Source organism: Colletes latitarsis, chromosome 6 (assembly GCF_051014445.1).
Source record: "Colletes latitarsis isolate SP2378_abdomen chromosome 6, iyColLati1, whole genome shotgun sequence".
Classification (NCBI taxonomy): domain Eukaryota; kingdom Metazoa; phylum Arthropoda; class Insecta; order Hymenoptera; family Colletidae; genus Colletes; species Colletes latitarsis.
This window is the reverse complement of record NC_135139.1, coordinates 8469630-8487102: the sequence shown is the minus strand read 5'-3', so window position 1 is coordinate 8487102 and position 17473 is coordinate 8469630. Positions and strand designations below refer to the sequence as shown.

Sequence of the window (17473 nt, the reverse complement as noted above, 5' to 3'; positions counted from 1 at the left end):
TTTCGTCGAAAAATTTAGGTACCTACGCCCTTGTCGATTTTTCTTAAAAATTCGTTTTTCATGTATAACTAATTTAGTTGACGCTGTACGGAAAAGTTGTCTAATACTTTTTTGTAAGTACCCATGCGCTCTACTTCCATGCTAAATTTCAATGAGATACAGTCACTATTGTAGGAATTATGGCAGTTTGAAAATTGAACCAGTTTTATGGGGTTTTTCTCACTTTACGGGGTCAAGGAACAACTTTTTCAATATTGTTAGAATTTCTACATATTTTCCACTAAAATATGCGTTGTTTGCATTTTCAAACATTAAAATCGTCCAATTCATTCAGAAGTTATGACGTTTTAAAGATTCGCATGATTAATGTTAAAAACCGTAAATATGTATAAAAAAACAAATAGTGACAAAAAATTCATGATTATTATTATTATTATTATTATATTACGATGCGTTTATATTATCGTTAAAAAAACCATAAATATGTATAAAAAACAAACACTTTTATGCATAAAATCGATCACAGTATCGCTTATCTCTTATCGTATCGTCCCCTTCGTCACTCGAAATGATTCTGCACAATTACGTTGTATCATTACAATGAAAATTTGAATGAGAATAATTACGTTTTTAATTACGTTCGAAGAAGAAGGAATGCACTATCGATATACAGTCAGTTACGAAAGTCTTCGTAGACCCCTTGAAATAGTAATTTTAAAGAAAATAAGCAACAATTTCGTATAATTTTATATTCATTTATTATTATGTATGATACTATTAATTAAACTACACAACTTTTTTTTTTTAACAATATTTTATACAATGAAGAGAAAACGAAGTCTGTATGTCTTAAGATTGTTCGTACACTAAAATACGAAGATAGTAAATCTAATAAATCTAATAAATTTTTGAAACATTATACCTGGGCTTCCCCGATAATGTTTCCTTTACGTTGTCATGACGTCGTGATTCAGTTGAAAGATGTCTAATAATCATTTAACGACGAGTGCTTCTAGGAGAGAAATAAGCGTTGAAATGCGGGAATTAATTGTTAAATTGTATAAGGAGAAGAAATCTCTACGTGAAATTGCTAACATTGTGGGCAGAAAAAATTGTACTATTCAGTACACAATAAAAAAATTCAAAATAACTGGTAAATATAAAAATAAAACACGTAGTGGTCGTCCTAAGATCCTAAGATGTTCGATCTGTACTGTAAATTATTCGCCAAGATCCAAAAGTAAGTGCTCTAAAAATAGCTTCAGAAGTAGAAAATGATTTAGGGAAAACAGTACACCCTGAAAATATTCGAAGAATTTTTAAAAAATCTGGATATCGTGGTCATGTGCCGCGAAAGAAACCCTTAGTCAGTGACATCAACCGTTCTAAGAGAATTGAATTCGCAAAAAAACATGAAAACTAGAATATACAATTTTGGGAAAGAGTATTATTCACCGACGAAAGTAAATACACTATTTTTGTAGCGGATGGAAGAGTCAAAATATGGAGAAAAAGCGGCACAGCATTTGTAATCGAACGATCATTTTAGGGGGTGTACGAAGACTTTCGTGACTCAAAGTGTTACTACTAACATTTCTAAAACTACAGCCCTCTTTGCTTTCTAACAGTCTTTCAAAAAAGAATCTATTGCACGTGATAAGATTAGTCTCCCCCGCTCCACCTCCCTCCCTTGGATCATTTATGAAACCGATACTTTCGTTGGTTTGTGAGAGAAAAGCTTGTAACACTATATTTAGGTATAAACGATTTTGTCAGCAATTATGAATGTTCGTATACGGAATCGCGTAGTGCAACAATATTTACATAAGTTTGGTATGTCACTCGGCGGAAGAAAAAAGCGGATGTTTAATTTTGGACGCAGCAGGCAACAGACTGTTAAGTTTTCGAGATAGATGCGAGGTCACTGGGTGCCGTATTGATAATTCTTTCGTAAATGAACGCGCGTGTAGAAAACATTGGTTGAGAATACGTGACGCGCGTCATGTTACTGCTATGAATTTCCTGAACGGCTGTGTCACCTTTGCTCTCTCACTTTGACGCGTATATATGAGCCGTTTATTTTGAAAGTGGCGTAAGTCCATTTTCCAAAAAAGTCGAGTTAGCTACCTTAATAGTTACATTTTTACATGATCGTTTCATTCTGAAGCAACTTGTTAATTGTTAAGATTTAGTAACACGAAAATTTGCTGGTTAATGACGCGATGAAAAAGTTTATTTTGAAAGTGGTGCAAGTCCCATTGTGAGGGTTTCAAATGGATATGGAAAATATTATGCAATAAAATTTTATGAGATCCCAGCTTTTTTATTTTGTTGCATAGTGTTATCAAAGTAGCAGTTGAATTATCAATGCAATGAAATTGTTATAAACACAGAACAGCGCCTGCCCACAGAAAGACAGAAACGCGACTTTTTAAAGACTAAAAAATACTGACGGTGAATGAGTAAATTGATTTAAAATATGTTGGATGAGATTTTTGAGAAGCGATCCATATAAGTTATTCTTTTAGTTTTAAAAAAATAATTTCCTACCGTAAAAATTCGAAGAGATTCTGGAGACGGTTAAAATTTTACGCGAGTTTATTTTGGAATAAAATAATTTGTTTCTGAAATATTTATTTTTGTTTCAAAGTTACTCGTTGGCGTTTTACGATTATCTGGGAATCGTTTTGCAACGGTTCGTATAAACACAGAGCAGGTTTAAAGGCTGCACGATGCAGGCTCGCGAGTATCCTCGTGGTAAACGAACCGGACGTACGATTATGTTCACGGCCGAAACTATTTTCGCGGATGCCTCACGAGACGGTCCGATGCAGAGGAAAAAGTAATGACGTAGGCAATCGTTCGTAAAAATTGTTCCTTCCGGTGAGTTTAAACTGCGGGTCTCAGACGTTGAACGAGAACCTTCTAAATGGAACGACGGCTGACACGAATACGATATACAGACGATTCTTGGTTTACGAACGTTCGATTTGCTGTAACGAACGTCATAATTCATTAAATATTTCAAGTAGCCAATAGATAAGCGATATTGATGTACCAGTAACATACATTCCACGTTTCTTACTTTTCGAGTCTGTCGTTCCGAGCTAGACCCTTGCTATCGGTTTCAACAGACAGAGTCAAACAGCGCAACAATAGAACCGCTTTTATGATTTACCACTCAAACCGAGACGTCTCCGTTGACAATTAGTAAATTTCTAAGCGTTGTATCTTGAAAACTAATGAAAATCGGGTGAATAAATTGCAGTTTAATGAATTCGTCTTGAAAAGCACTATCGCATGATCCAAAAAGAAATATACAGGGTGTACATAGTACAGGTAGTTGTATATTCTTTTTGGTAGAGGCACCAGAGAAACGGTGTCGTGTGCAACCGATTCGGACCGGGTGCAAAATCGATCGATCGCACGTGTCCTCGAAGGACCGAGAATGTTCCGCGGCACGCGTCGAGAGTTTTGCACCCGGCGCGAAGGAAAATCAAAAGACGATCGGGGCCAGGGATATATAACCAGGGCCCCGATCGCCGGGAAGACAGTTCAACCGTATAACACAAGACACGCTATGTTCGACGTATAAATGTATTTCTTGTACCAATAAAGTATTTTCACCTCAATTAATTCCGACCGACTCATCAGAACGTCGGGATATTAAATTTCGTAATCTTGCGGGTGTCAACCTCACGCGTCTGATCCGCGAGGTGTACGAACACAGGGTGTTCGGCTACCCCTGGGAAAAATTTTAATGGGGGATTCTAGAGGTCAAAAGAAGACGAAAATCAAGAATATCAATTTGTTGATGGAGGCTTCGTTAAAAAGTTATTAAGAATAAATTGGAAAATTTCAAATCGTTCTGGAAAAATTATTTTCGGTTTCAGGGGTCGATTACAATCATTTTTAATTATTACACATACCTCCGAAATTCTACGTATTTTCGAGAAAAAATATTCCTTACCGAAAATCTACTGTGAGGACAGAAATGTTACCCTGGCGTATATTTAAAATGTCATAACTTCTGTACGGATTGGACAATTTTAATGTTTAAAAAAGCAAACAACGCGTATTTTGGTGTAGAATATGTAGAAATTATAAAAATGTTGAAAAAGTTGTTCTTTGACCCCGTAAAATGAGAAAAACCACATAAAAATGGTCCAATTTTCAAACAGCCATAACTCCTACAATAGTGAATATATTTCAATAAAATTTAGCATGGAAGTAGAGCTCATTGGTACCTATAAAAAAGTATTAGACAACTTTTCCGTACAGCGTCAACTGAATTAGTTATACATGAAAAACGAATTTTTAAGAAAAATCGACAGGGGGTAGGTGCCCAAATTTGTCAACGAAAAAAACCAAACACCCTGTATAGTTCCATTTAAAAAACTAAACTTCACCATGATATCTTTTAAATTAATAACATAAACAAAATTTTTGTTTATGCCAAAATAGAGATCCCATTTTATCCTGCAATTTACATATAAGCAATTTTTTTTGTATCATCAATAGTTATTGAAATATCGGGACTATCACACTTTAGGGTGGATACCCTGTATATGTGTGGAGAAATTGTGAAATTGTTCAATAAAACAAAACCTCGACCTTAATATTGTTGATACGAGAAAGCTTTCGAATTCATGATTCAAATGATAAACAATGATAAACAATGATTACTACTGAAATTCAATTTTTTAGGTGCTTTATCTAGCTAAAAGTCGAAACTTCAAGCTATCGTGTATTTTTATAGAAGTTTTGAGAAAGTAATTTTTTATGCAGGTTTTCATAACAAAATTTTAACCCCCGATCCATCCATGGATTTATTCCAATGCGACAGTCGTTCAAATCTATACAATTCAAGACCTAAATCATTAAAATCGATCAAATGGTTACCGAGATATCGAGTCGTAAAGAATTATGTGGGCCATTCTGTATATAAAATTAGTCTTCGATTAATTTTCTTATACTTTCAAAGGCAAATTCCATTACGTCTTCGTCATAACATAAGATATTTGCTGTCTTATTTTTAATTGATAAAATCGACAGTGCCGATAATCTCTCTGAGCTGATTGTCGATCTTTAATAATTTTGTATTGTTTTCAATTTGCAGAAATACAGATTCGAATTTCGTTGTACAAATTTTGTGAGATGGAATAAAAGTTTACATTCACAAAACAATATTTCTATGTAATTCGGTGTAATCGTTGCTTCGGGAATAGTATCAAAATCCTACGAAAAGTTAAAAGAAAGTATTGCACGAGAACATACGATTTAAAAAGATTATGCCAACCGGACGTGTTCTATCAATCTGACGCAAAAGAATGACGTTTATTACATCGTACTATTCGCAAAGTTGCCACAAAATGATGAAATTGCATCATAGATTAGTTTAGCAAAAACGATAAAAAAAAAGAAGCAATAACATGTTTATTGTAAAATTAAAAGGAATATTTTGATTTCGTGTTGCAATCAAGAAGAACGACAAACACAAAATCTGGTTTAAATTACTTTTTAATTGCATTATGGGCAAATGAAAAATGAAGATTAATAATTCCTTTATAACCGACTAAATGTATTTCACAAATAATGGATTAAAGTTGGAAATTATCTATCTGTTAAACGAGACAACGGAATATCTGTTCGAATAAAAATGTAATCGTCGGTTACGATTATCGGTTCGACAGAAATAATTTCGTCATTTATTATTAACGTGAAACGTTACTCATCGCTGTAAAATTTCACATTGTGATTTTAGTTTACGCGGTATTGTAAGTTGTTTTAACATAGTCGAGGATACTACAAATCGTGGAAATCGAATGATCACGAACGGAAGAATAACTCCGATCGATGATCAAATTGCATTCCAGAGTAAGCAACAACGAGAAATATGCAAATTTATAATGGTAATTTGGAGTAAAATTGCTTTGGTGTACGTACCATGCTACGTGCGATATGACATGTTTCTGTCTCTTTAATCTATCGGCCTCTTGTGACGATACACAAACACTTAACACTGATACGCGGACGCTAATTACATCAAACTCCGACGAAGGCTCGTCAATCTCTTTTCGAACATAACCAGTCGACCTATCTATTGCAACTGCCCTATTCTGAAAAATGTGAGTAATATACACTCACCAACACAGATGAAAACAGTAGTCATATGTCTTGGTTGCTGATTGTATTTACACGTACGATACGAGGGCTTCATTCAACGATTTCATAATAAAAACTATGATATCTGTTTGTACAATTAGGAGATTACTAGCCATTTTCTTTTATGTTGTTTTACTATAAGCTATCTGCTATATATATATATATAAATTATAAATAAATTAATGTTAGTAATTGTGATTGATCCGGAAGATGAAATTATAGTTGATATTTCTAGTTAATATATGAAATCACTAAAATAAACAGAGATCTCAAGTTGGTGCACGAGTATAGTATTGATACTTTTATCAATCATAATTTGGTATAATCATTATAGAAATTTTCTTTTGTATTGTTTGACTATAAGCTATTTGCTATAAATATATAAATTATAAATAAATTAATGTTAGTAATTGTGACTGATCCGGAAAATTAAATTATAGTTGATATTTCTAGTTAATATATGAAATCACTAAAATAAACAGAGATTTCAAGTTGGTGTACGAGTATAGTATTGATACTTTTATCAATCATAATTTGGTATAATCATTATGGAAATTTTCTTTTGCTTTAAGCCAGGGGTGACGAATTGGCGACCCCAAGTGCAGAATCTGACGGTGGGAAAATCTGTAACTGGGAGCGAAGGACTTTTGTGGTTCTCACCGGGGAAGAATTAGTAAGTCACCATTAATAAATTTTTCTCAAAACAGAAAAGATGCTTTGGATCGTTATCTTGTTGAAACATTTCATATTGTAACATTTTATCTCTAAGATGTTTGCATATTCATACTTGTCCAGAAACACAACTTCAACCCATTACACTATTTCACAGTATGAAATTGACAACAAACATCAAATCATTTTTCACTTGGTACGAAACAATTGAAACTTACTTTCGGCGCTAAAAATTATATTTGTTCAATCAGATGCGGCCAAGCGTAAACGATCATGCAAACCGTGTTCAAGCCTTCTTGGTTTTCAAATATTGAACTACATTAAGCGTTACATTTCACTGAAATCGTAAAAAATGCTGCACTATTTTTATGGCTCTAAATTATCTTTTTATATACAAAAAAAAAAGTTGATTTTTTCATTGCATGTATCATTGCAATATTTCATAACATTAACTTTATCGTACCATTTGATTTTACGATTAATAAATAATCTCCGTCGATTTTTGCAAATTTCGATTCGCGGAGCTCCGCTTTTCGTAAGAGAGCCATTATGGTGCAACGATCTCGTTTAATCAATTCGGATTGCATTCGATTACAAAAACTTGGCTTTTAGATATCCAATCCCACTGAATCGTATCATTCACTATTTTCGCAACGAAGGAAACTGCAACGTTCCTCGGTTAAAATGACCATCGAACGAACGTAAACAACGAACGTGTTCGGTTCTCTGCATCGAATCTGCAACACTGCGTATTGTTGCAGAAATGTTTGCAATCGCTCGCTCGTAATATTTCAACAAAAATCCCGCGGAGTTAATAATTCAAATTGAAAACAGTTTTTTTCTTTCTCCACTTCTAGCGCATTCAATTATTTTCACGTCAACGTTTCGCGTGGCGGACAATTATCTATTGCCTCATTCTTCGTAGCACGCTCTCGTGTAAACTTTGCACAAGCGTACGACATTCTATGTAAAGCGTTCATTTTCGTAAGGGAGATAATACGTGTCGCAACTGTACGTTTAGTCACGTCAGATTGCACCCGATCGCCGACTCTAGCTCAACAACCGCACGAACGACGTTTGTCGTGTGTACGTACACTGTCGAGCATACAAATAGGAAAAAACTTTTGTCGAAATATAATACATTGTTCCGAAATTACTATCGAAATTTCTCTTTTTCTCTTTTTACGCGCTAAGTGTATCCACTGATGCGTGTGGATCAAACCATCCACGGTAATTCGAAATCAGAAAACACGATATAATTTCGCGTTAAGAAATTATAAATTTGTTTATTAATAATTTTTTATAAAGTGATAAGCTTCAAAGTAATGTAGAATCAAAGTTTAGCCTGTACAAACGGAATAAAAATATATAAACAATATCATGTGTATTTATATGTAATGATTGATGTTTTATATATTACATAAAAAACCATGTTCATCTTGTTCGAGGATGAGTTCCAGCCAAAACGCTGGGAAACAAGCGTATAAATATTCCGATTAAAATTGTAATACATATTTCGAGTCAGTGACGTCATTTTTTTTGCCTTGGTTTTGTCAAGCAGGTGATATCATTATTGCACCTTGTTGCATTAAGCAAATGACAATGCATTAATTCGCGCGTGTACTGTAATATTGTGCCATTCAATAGGCTATAGCGCAATAATACTATAATAAATATCAGGTTACGTGGGAAGTTCTTAACTTCTCACTATAATTAAATTTAAACTGTGTAATTTTCCATATCCATTCTAAGCGTCTATTACAATTTTTAGGATTAATTCCTTTGAAGAGGCAAATAAGCTAAGTTTGTATCAATGATTGTCTATCATAATCTCTATTTAAACATCAATTTTCGGAAAAACGAAAATCAATTAATACTATAATATTATTACGATTATAATATATTTTATGTGTTATATAAGAAAATTTCGAAAAAGTTCGTAGTAGTAGCGTGAAAGAAGAACTTCTCCCCATAAATTTAGAATTGTCTACCGTGTGATTTACACGGTATCGGTGTTGCGCTGTCTTGTTGCAATAGTATATTTTTTCGATTGACACGAGTGATAATAAAGTTTTCCTTGAACTCGTTGTAACATTGCATTCTAACTATTTATGTTTTATTTATACTATGTATCTGTGTTTCGAACCACCTCCATAAGTGTTCAATCGAGTTTAAATTCGTGAAATAAACCAGAGCGAATTTTCACTTCGACGTACATTATGTTTAACACGTTCTGCATCGCGTACAAAACTCGATTAACATTAATAATTAGCATTCCCTCTTAGCAATACAAATGACGAAAATCTTGATGGATGATGCTTGTTAATGAATAGACTGCGAATGTTTATGCACAATAAATATGCAAAAGGCTCGATTTTATTCCAAGGAAACACTGAAAAATATAGTTTACAAAAGTGTGTGTGTATTTTGAGAATGCTTGAGAAATTGAGAAAAATACGGAAACTCCGTTTACTCTATCTATTAAATTATGATTTCATAACTTACTTACGTCAACAATCTATTGCAATTATGAATGACAACCTATTTGAAAAATCTCGAAATTTAGAGGAATTGAAATCCCAAGAAACGTGATTTTCATAGTGAAGTGGTTTACCAAATGATATATTTATTTAGACTTTTCTAGAGCATACAATACGATAATGGAGATAAAAAATTCTTTACTGGAATTCTATTAAAATTATTTTACATACATTGAAATAATATTTCTGTGATGCATACAATTTATTCCCATTTTCGACTAATAATTATTTGAATTTATAATACATTAGTTTATTTTTAACAGAAAAGAGAACCCAAATTAAAAATCGAAACGTACGTTTGTTTTTAATTTGCATTACTTTATCATGTACTCTGGAAAGTCTAAATTAATACAAATTCAAGAAATAAATTTTTCCTTTATATTAGACAGAGGGAGAAAAAATTTTATTTTTTAAAACTGAATTTACTATAGAAGTGTTTCTTGATCTAAATATTTCATTATTTTTTTGCATTTAAATGTTATTCGTTGGAATTTTTATTTATCGTCCAAAAAAATTTACTCGTGCTTATTTATCTGACGGAGACACTCGGTAAACGTTCGTAAACGTTTGTCAAAAGTGTGTGAGTCAATAACAATTCCAATCAAGAAAGGATTAAGTGTTTGCTGATTTTAGGAGAAATTGTTTTACAAGTAATTGTTTTCGATTCAATTTGCCTTAGAAATCCAAAACATAATGTTTAAGAATTAAGTTAATACAATATTTTACATGTAATATACTGTCTTTGCTTATTTCGATTTGCTTCGTATCTTTTATTTTACGACGTATAAATGTAACCTTCTATTTTTTATACGGCACCGTGTGTTGTTTTAGTATCGTTTTTAGTAGCTGATAAAAAGAATGACGAGTAACAGAATGGCCTTTGATGGCAAGTGATTTTGATAAGACAAAATGAACAACAAATCTAAGAAACTATTGCTAACGTTTCAGATTGTAATCGTTCAATGAGTACCGTAATTAAAAGGAATAATTGAATGTTTTGAGAAACGTCACTTCAAGGTTTCTGCATTCAGCTTTTTATCAGTTACATTGCTAAATAAAAATACGCATTTAAAAAATTCAAGGTCAACTTGATATCTCAGAAAAAACAAATCAAAAAAAAATCAAACTGTTTCTGTTTTGTACAGAGCCGTCTTTCCACGTATGAATAATTATCAATTTATTTTGTCTCCGTTTCTAGAATCATCCTGTTGGTAAACAAGAATATTGTTAAACAATGGCGGCCATTCTGGTTACGTATGCATAGTGTTCACTTACTTATGTAATTAATGTTTATGTAATAATAATAGTTTTTATTTTCATATTTCAGTACATTGCCAACTAACAAATTCTATCGTTCAATTTACTTGAACGCTATCTATATAATAAATAACTATTATTTTATGTAAATCTAAACCTTTCTTTCATTCTGTCACTGACTGTTTACTTACTTTTGATACATACTGTATCCCCATAAACCAGCTTCTCATACAATAATCGATGTTCCACTGTATAATTTTACGCTTGTAACAGTTCCTTTCCACTTGTATTTTCCACTTTATCGCTGAAATAAGCACGCGGGGGCCTGTTTAGCGATTCCCATTGAAACGACCGACACAGATTTCACGAATCAGAATTCATCAACACATAATTGGAGAGAAAATGATATTCCTATAGATTGCACGATTAGTTGAAATACAAATATTATGATGTCCAAATATCAAAGATCCTGTATCGATTATGTTGCAATGTAACGGTTTATGAAACGCGATTTCACCTTTTGGAACTTATTCTGCTTCAAAACGTCCGCCACGTGTTGATTTGAATATTGTCTTTCAACCTACAGGTCCGTTATTGCATCATTCCGTATAATGTGTTTGTGTAACTCGGGACACATATCTTGTGCGATGGCCGATGTACGTCGGAATATAAATTAAGATTATAACGACGATTGGGAAATAGCAATATTACTTTGTTGAATCGGATATCGGGAGTCGTTAGCTCGAAGAACCAGCTGATCGCAAGGAAACGACCGTGACATTAATCTTACCGATGACTATACCTTCGGGTGTATAATGATCCCTTCGACGACCGAGTTTTTCTGTGCTATGTAATTTGTGAGGAGATTAGGATTCTTCGAAATTTTCTAATAAACCGATCGACGGGAGTATCTTCTTCAGGCCAACGCTAATTTTTCAAAGTAGAACGCTCCAGTTTCTATAATTAGAACATTAGTTCCATTCAATGCCTTGCTATTAAATACATATCATCTATCGTAATTGATACATTTGAAGAATATTTCTCTTCTAATAATAAAAAGACACTTTAATTTAAACGAAAATATATTCTTTTACATTCGTTCCATTTAATTCCTTGCCATTAAATACATATCATGCAAGCTAACAAATGTCCTACTTAGTATGGGCCTTCAACTACCTCTTAATGTAGACACACTCATAGCGAAGCCAAATATTGAAGCTTGTCTTAGTATTCATTCTTTTTTCAAAAATTGTAATCTGCATATTTAGTGTTAATGGACATTGTTACTGTATTCACTTGTATTCTATATTATTGTACCCACTTATATTATTCCTGTAAAGCGAAATAAACCCAGAAGGGGTTCAAATGCTTACAAATGAAAAAAAAAAATACATATCATCTATCGTAATTGATACATTTGAAGAATATTTCTCTTGAAATAATAAAAAAACACTTTAATTTAAACGAAAATATATGTTTTTACAAAGTTCTGTTTACTTTGAATAGGATTAATTTGCGAAGTGTTTATTCAAAATTATTTGAATTATCATATGTAATAAATAAAAAGTTTTTGCGTTTTTTAAGGAAGAAACTATACCGTAACACAGTATGATACATTTTTTATTGTATGCATACTTACGAGGATCGTCTGAAAAGTTTCGAGCCTAACATAGAAACAAGTATTTTTCCTAATGTCCTTTTAATTCAGTACACTTTTCCCATGTATATACTGGATAATGTCAAAACTATATTGATGTTTTCTATCATTTTAGAAAAGCACGAACATTGTTAGCGTAAGGTCCCGAGTGTTGGGAAGGAAACCGTTCTTAACTAAAGTTTTAGGAGCTGATTAGGGTCCCCGAAGCACGTCCGCCATTGGGTTGCTCTTCCTGGTCGCCAAATCGACCATCCAGGGTACCGTAATCGCCGTTCCTTTATGACTTAATTGTACACTTTATTATTTGGGAAGGCACATGCAGCTGTGACTAAATCCCATCTGAAGTTATATACTAAGTCGTTACAAGTCTGTACAAGTCATAAACCTGGTCGATTTACTTGAATTGTTGTTGACATTTTCGTAAAAATCGTTTTATTTATATAAAATTTATTCTAAAGGTTTTATGTGTAAAGTTATGAGTTTTGTTTCATACTAAATGGATAAAAAAACTTTTGAAACAAAAGTTAGTTAACACTTTCACTGCCACGTCACTCATACATATATGGATGACAGGATTTATCACTATGATACTAGAAAAATGAATTCTCAAGTTAAGACGTTGAGGGAAATAAATTTGGATAGAATTTGTGAATTTTAACAAGGTTATAAAACTAACTACTGTAACAAATTTTAGGTTATGTAGCTTATAATGGTGTAAAATAAAAATTTTACTCTTGCAAAATATTATACTGCTTGGATCTGGCAGTGAACGCGTTAATAATCAGTCGAAATGAAATTGCACTAGTAAAGAGAGGAACAAATTTATTATTAAAAGAAAAGATCAATATCGTATCGATTTTTTGAATAAAAATATATACTTTTTAATGCATATTTCTATTCTCTTTAAAAAGGTATTAAGAGTTTGGATGTCGGAAATCGATTAGTTTAGAAGTTAAGATTTTTGTTCTGAATTCTGTACGACCGGTCGAAGCGAGGTTCGAAGATACATCGACTTCCGGTGCGAGTTTGTCTTCCTTGAAAGGGATTACGAGCATAATGGGGGGCTTAAGACTTAAAGAGGTCCGATGCCGCTCGTTGGCCCCACCACGAATGTAAACGCGTGTAGGACTGTTATCTGCCCCCGATAGAGCTCCTCGTATGCCAGAAACAGGAACCTAAACGCGGAAGTCCCTAGCCAGTTGACGCCTCGTTTCCGGTGATAGAAGCCCTTTATCGGTCGTTCCGGAAGTTTTTCCGATTAAAAATGTATTTCGTCAAGACACGCGCGTCCATAGTTTTCTTTAACACGTACACAGTTCCGTTCGATCGAAATCAAGAGTTACGGGACATGTCAAAGTAATGCGTTACTTGTGACAATGTGGCGACTAGCTTCGAAGTAACGAGGTTTCCAATAAGAGCGATAGTACCTTGCTTGAAATAAAATAGTTTATGTTATTAAGCAGCTTAATTTTGCTTTATCACATATTTTGTATCTTTAATCGTTTTAGAGATACATACAGGGTGTTCGGCCATTCCTGGCAAAAATTTTAATGAGAGATTCTAGAAGTCAAAATAAGACGAAAATCACGAATACCAATTTATTGATTGAGGCTTCGTTAGAAAGTTTCGGGAAAACATTTCTGGCCACACAGTATATTTTTGGTAAAGAATTTTTCTTCCGAAAGTACGCAGGATTTCTAAGCTATGTCTATTCACTAAAAATGGTTGAAATTGACCTCTGCAGGCAAAAATATTTTTTTTAGAACGATTTGAAACTTTTTTTTCACCGAAAAATTTAGGCACCTAAACCTTCGTCGTTTTTTCTTAAAAATTCGTTTTTGATTTTTAGTAATTTCATTTAACGCCCTACAGAAAAGTTGTCTAATACTTTTTTGTATGTACCCATGAGCTCTACTTCAGAAAAAAGTTTCATTGAAATATATTCACAATTGTAGGAGTTATGGCTGTTTGAAAATTGGACCATTTTTATGGGGTTTTTCTCATTTTGCGGGGTCAAGGATCAACTTTTCGAATATTTTCGGAATTTCCACATATTCTCCATCAAAATACGCGTAGTTTGCTTTTCTAAACATTAAAATCGTCCAATCCGTTCAGGAGTTATGATATCTTAAAGATTCGCATAAAAATTCGGGCAGACATTTTTGGCCAGAAATTATATTTTCGGTAAAGAATTTTTTTCTCGAAAGTGCGTGGGATTTCGGGGATATGTCTATTCACCAAAAACGATCGTAACTGACCCCTGCAACCAAAAATAATTTTTCCAGAACGATTTGAAATTTTTTAATTTTGTCGAAAAATTTCACATCTTCTCAAATTTTTTTCGCGGAAGTGCGTAAGAATTCGGGAGTATGTCTATTCACCAAAAATGATAGTCATTGATCCCCGCAACCAAAAATAATTTTTTCAGAATGATTTGAAATTTTTTAATTTAACTTTTTAATAACTTTTTAACGAAGCTTCAATCAAGAAATTAATATTCTTGATTTTCGTCTTATTTTGGTCTTTAGAATCTCCCATTACAATTTTTCCCAGAAGTGGTCGAATACCCTGTATACGTAGCTTTTTCTAGTTGCGTGGAGCACCCTGTATATGTATAAGTACAACTATTGTAGGAGAGAATCTAAACCATGTAATTTCTTTCTGCATCGTATATCCGATCCAAAGAATATACTATCAAATACAAAATAAAAAGACAACCCTACTTTACGAATGAAATACTTATTTATTTCGTTGCAAATTTGAATTAATAATAATTTCGTTTGCACAGCTGGAGCATATTCCACAGTCATATTTACAAGCCTACAGAATGAACGAGACATCTGTTCGTTGGTTTGAATTTAGCCTGTTTACGCAAACTATGTTTTATGCATCTACCGCGCGTATAAATTTTCTGCGCGAGGAAATAATATTTCTTCCAAGACTAGAGTTAGCGCACGGTTGCCTTGAACACCTCGTCTGGAACTATTTTAAATGTTACATTTGGCTTAAAATTTAGAGAAACGAATTTTCTCATCGCGCCAATGCAATCGAAAATGTTGCGTTGCATCTCAATATTTTGCGACCCGTGTTTTCGGAGGGATCCTCGAAAGCAGAAGCATTTTGCGCAATGCAGACTCTACGGCGATACTTTTTGATCGATCCCGATGGAACAGATGTGTGTCACTGTGTCACTGTGCGCGCGCGCGCGTGAATGTCGACACGAGTCAGAGAGCCTGTTAACCGAAGTTAACGTGCCCATAAAATCGATCGTTTTATCAGAACTCCAATTCGATTCGAACAATGTTTACAACATTGAGACATCATTTTTACGATATCTAGGATTTAACTGGAATCGAGCCGCAAACTTTTCTCAGTGTTAGTGACTTTATTCCTGCATTTATCTCTAGATTATTTTCTAAGAAGGCAATCTTTTTTTCTAAGTTGTTTTTTAATTTCTAGCCCTTGTATTATTAAGTTGCTTCTTTTTTCTTGTTTGCATCTGTATTCGTCTATTCTTTCCAGATCTATTATTTTTCTTTCCAATTTTGCTTCTTCTCTCTCCCATTTTTTCTCTTTTGCTTCGAGTGACGTTTTTATTATCGTTACTTTTCTTTTATTTCGACACTCATTTCGTTCGTTTCCCGAACTAACCTCGTAGTCTTCCTCCTACTTCTTTTTTTCTAATAATACCTTCGTATCTTAACTCTATTATACGCAACTTAATAAATTTTGTATTAAGATTATGCATAGAACAACTTGAAATATAATTCACCCTTAGTTCTTTATTTCTCAAGGCAGGTATATCTAACTTTCAAAGTGTCTGTAACGACTGACCGAATTTAACTAAACTCCCAAACTTTTATTTGGTCCTTGTATACAGGGTGTTCTGTGATGCATCTTTGTATCCTTTTGAAAAAAGCATTAGAGGCTTTAGGTCGAAAATTGAATAGTTTAAGAGTTATTAGTTTAGTCCCGAACTCCCATATACAGGATGTTCGGCCACCCTTGAATGAAATTTTAATGGGAGATTCTAGAGGTCAAAATAAGACGAAAATCAAGAATATTAATTTGTTGATGGAGGCTTCGTTAAAAAGTTATTAACGTTTCAAGTTCCGCCCGTACTGAATTTTTTTCTCGAAAATGCGTAAGATTTCGAGAGTAGGTCTGTTCACCAGAAATTATTGTAATTGACACCTGCAACCGAAAATAATTTTTCCAGAACGATTTGAAACTTTTTTTTCGCCGAAACATATCCCCTTGTCGATTTTTCTTAAAAATTTGTTTTTCATTTTTAATAAATTTGTTTGACGCTCTACAGGAAAATTGTCTAACACTTTTTTGTAGGTACCCATGGGCTATGCTTCAGAAAAAATTTTCGATGAGATACCTTTACTATTGTAGGAGTTATGGCCGTTTGAACATTGAACCAGTTTTAGGGGGTTTTCCTCACTTTACGGTGTCAAGGAACAACTTTTTCAATATTGTTGGAATTTCTACATATTTTCAACTAAAATACGTGTTGTTTGCATTTTGAAAAATTAAAATCCTCCAATCCGTTCAGGAGTTGTGACATTTTAATTTTAGGGAAGCATTTCTGGCCTCACATTAGATTTTCGATAAGGAATTTTTTTCTCAAAAGTGCGTAGGATTTCGGGGTATGTCTGATCACAAAGAATGCTTGTAATTGACCTCTATAACTAAATATAATTTTTTTAGCATGGTTTGAAATTTTTTAATTTCGTCTAAAAATACCTACTTGAATTTTTTTCTCTATAGTGGGTAGGATTTCAGAGGTATATGTATTCACCAAAAATGATTGTAATAGAGCCCCACAACCAAAAATAATTTTTTCAGAATGATTTGAAATTTTTTAATTTAATTTTTTAATAATTTTTTAATGATGCCTCAATCAAGATATTGATATTCTTGATTTTGTCTTATTTTGGCCTCTAGAATCTCCCATTACAATTTTTCTCAGGGGTAGTCGAACATCCTGTATACATTCGCTTTCTCAGAACACGAGCCCCATAAACTATTCGTTCACACATACAATTTACATTATAGATTAATTTTTGCCTTAGACTAAATTTACTTTTCAATATTTTTAATTTAAACTTCTCGACCTAATAACACTGCGCCTTCCAACAAGCTGAATTCGTCGTCAGACTGCTCTTTGTTAATC

General features: G+C 33.3%; 2 protein-coding genes across 3 annotated transcripts in view; one reads left to right on the top strand and one right to left on the bottom strand.

Annotated features, from left to right (window-relative positions):
- Trbl (tribbles pseudokinase 2) overlaps window positions 1-5968 on the bottom strand; it is a 46464-nt gene extending 40496 nt beyond the window's left edge. The window contains exon 1 of the mRNA XM_076766067.1: window positions 5947-5968. The gene's annotated coding sequence lies outside the window, so the exon portion shown is untranslated. The remainder of the gene's footprint in view (window positions 1-5946) is intronic.
- A 769-nt stretch (window positions 5969-6737) lies between these two features.
- LOC143342323 (putative RNA methyltransferase CG11342) overlaps window positions 6738-17473 on the top strand; it is a 47885-nt gene continuing 37149 nt past the window's right edge. For both annotated transcript variants that reach the window (XM_076766072.1, XM_076766070.1), the window contains exon 1: window positions 6738-6838. The gene's annotated coding sequence lies outside the window, so the exon portion shown is untranslated. The remainder of the gene's footprint in view (window positions 6839-17473) is intronic.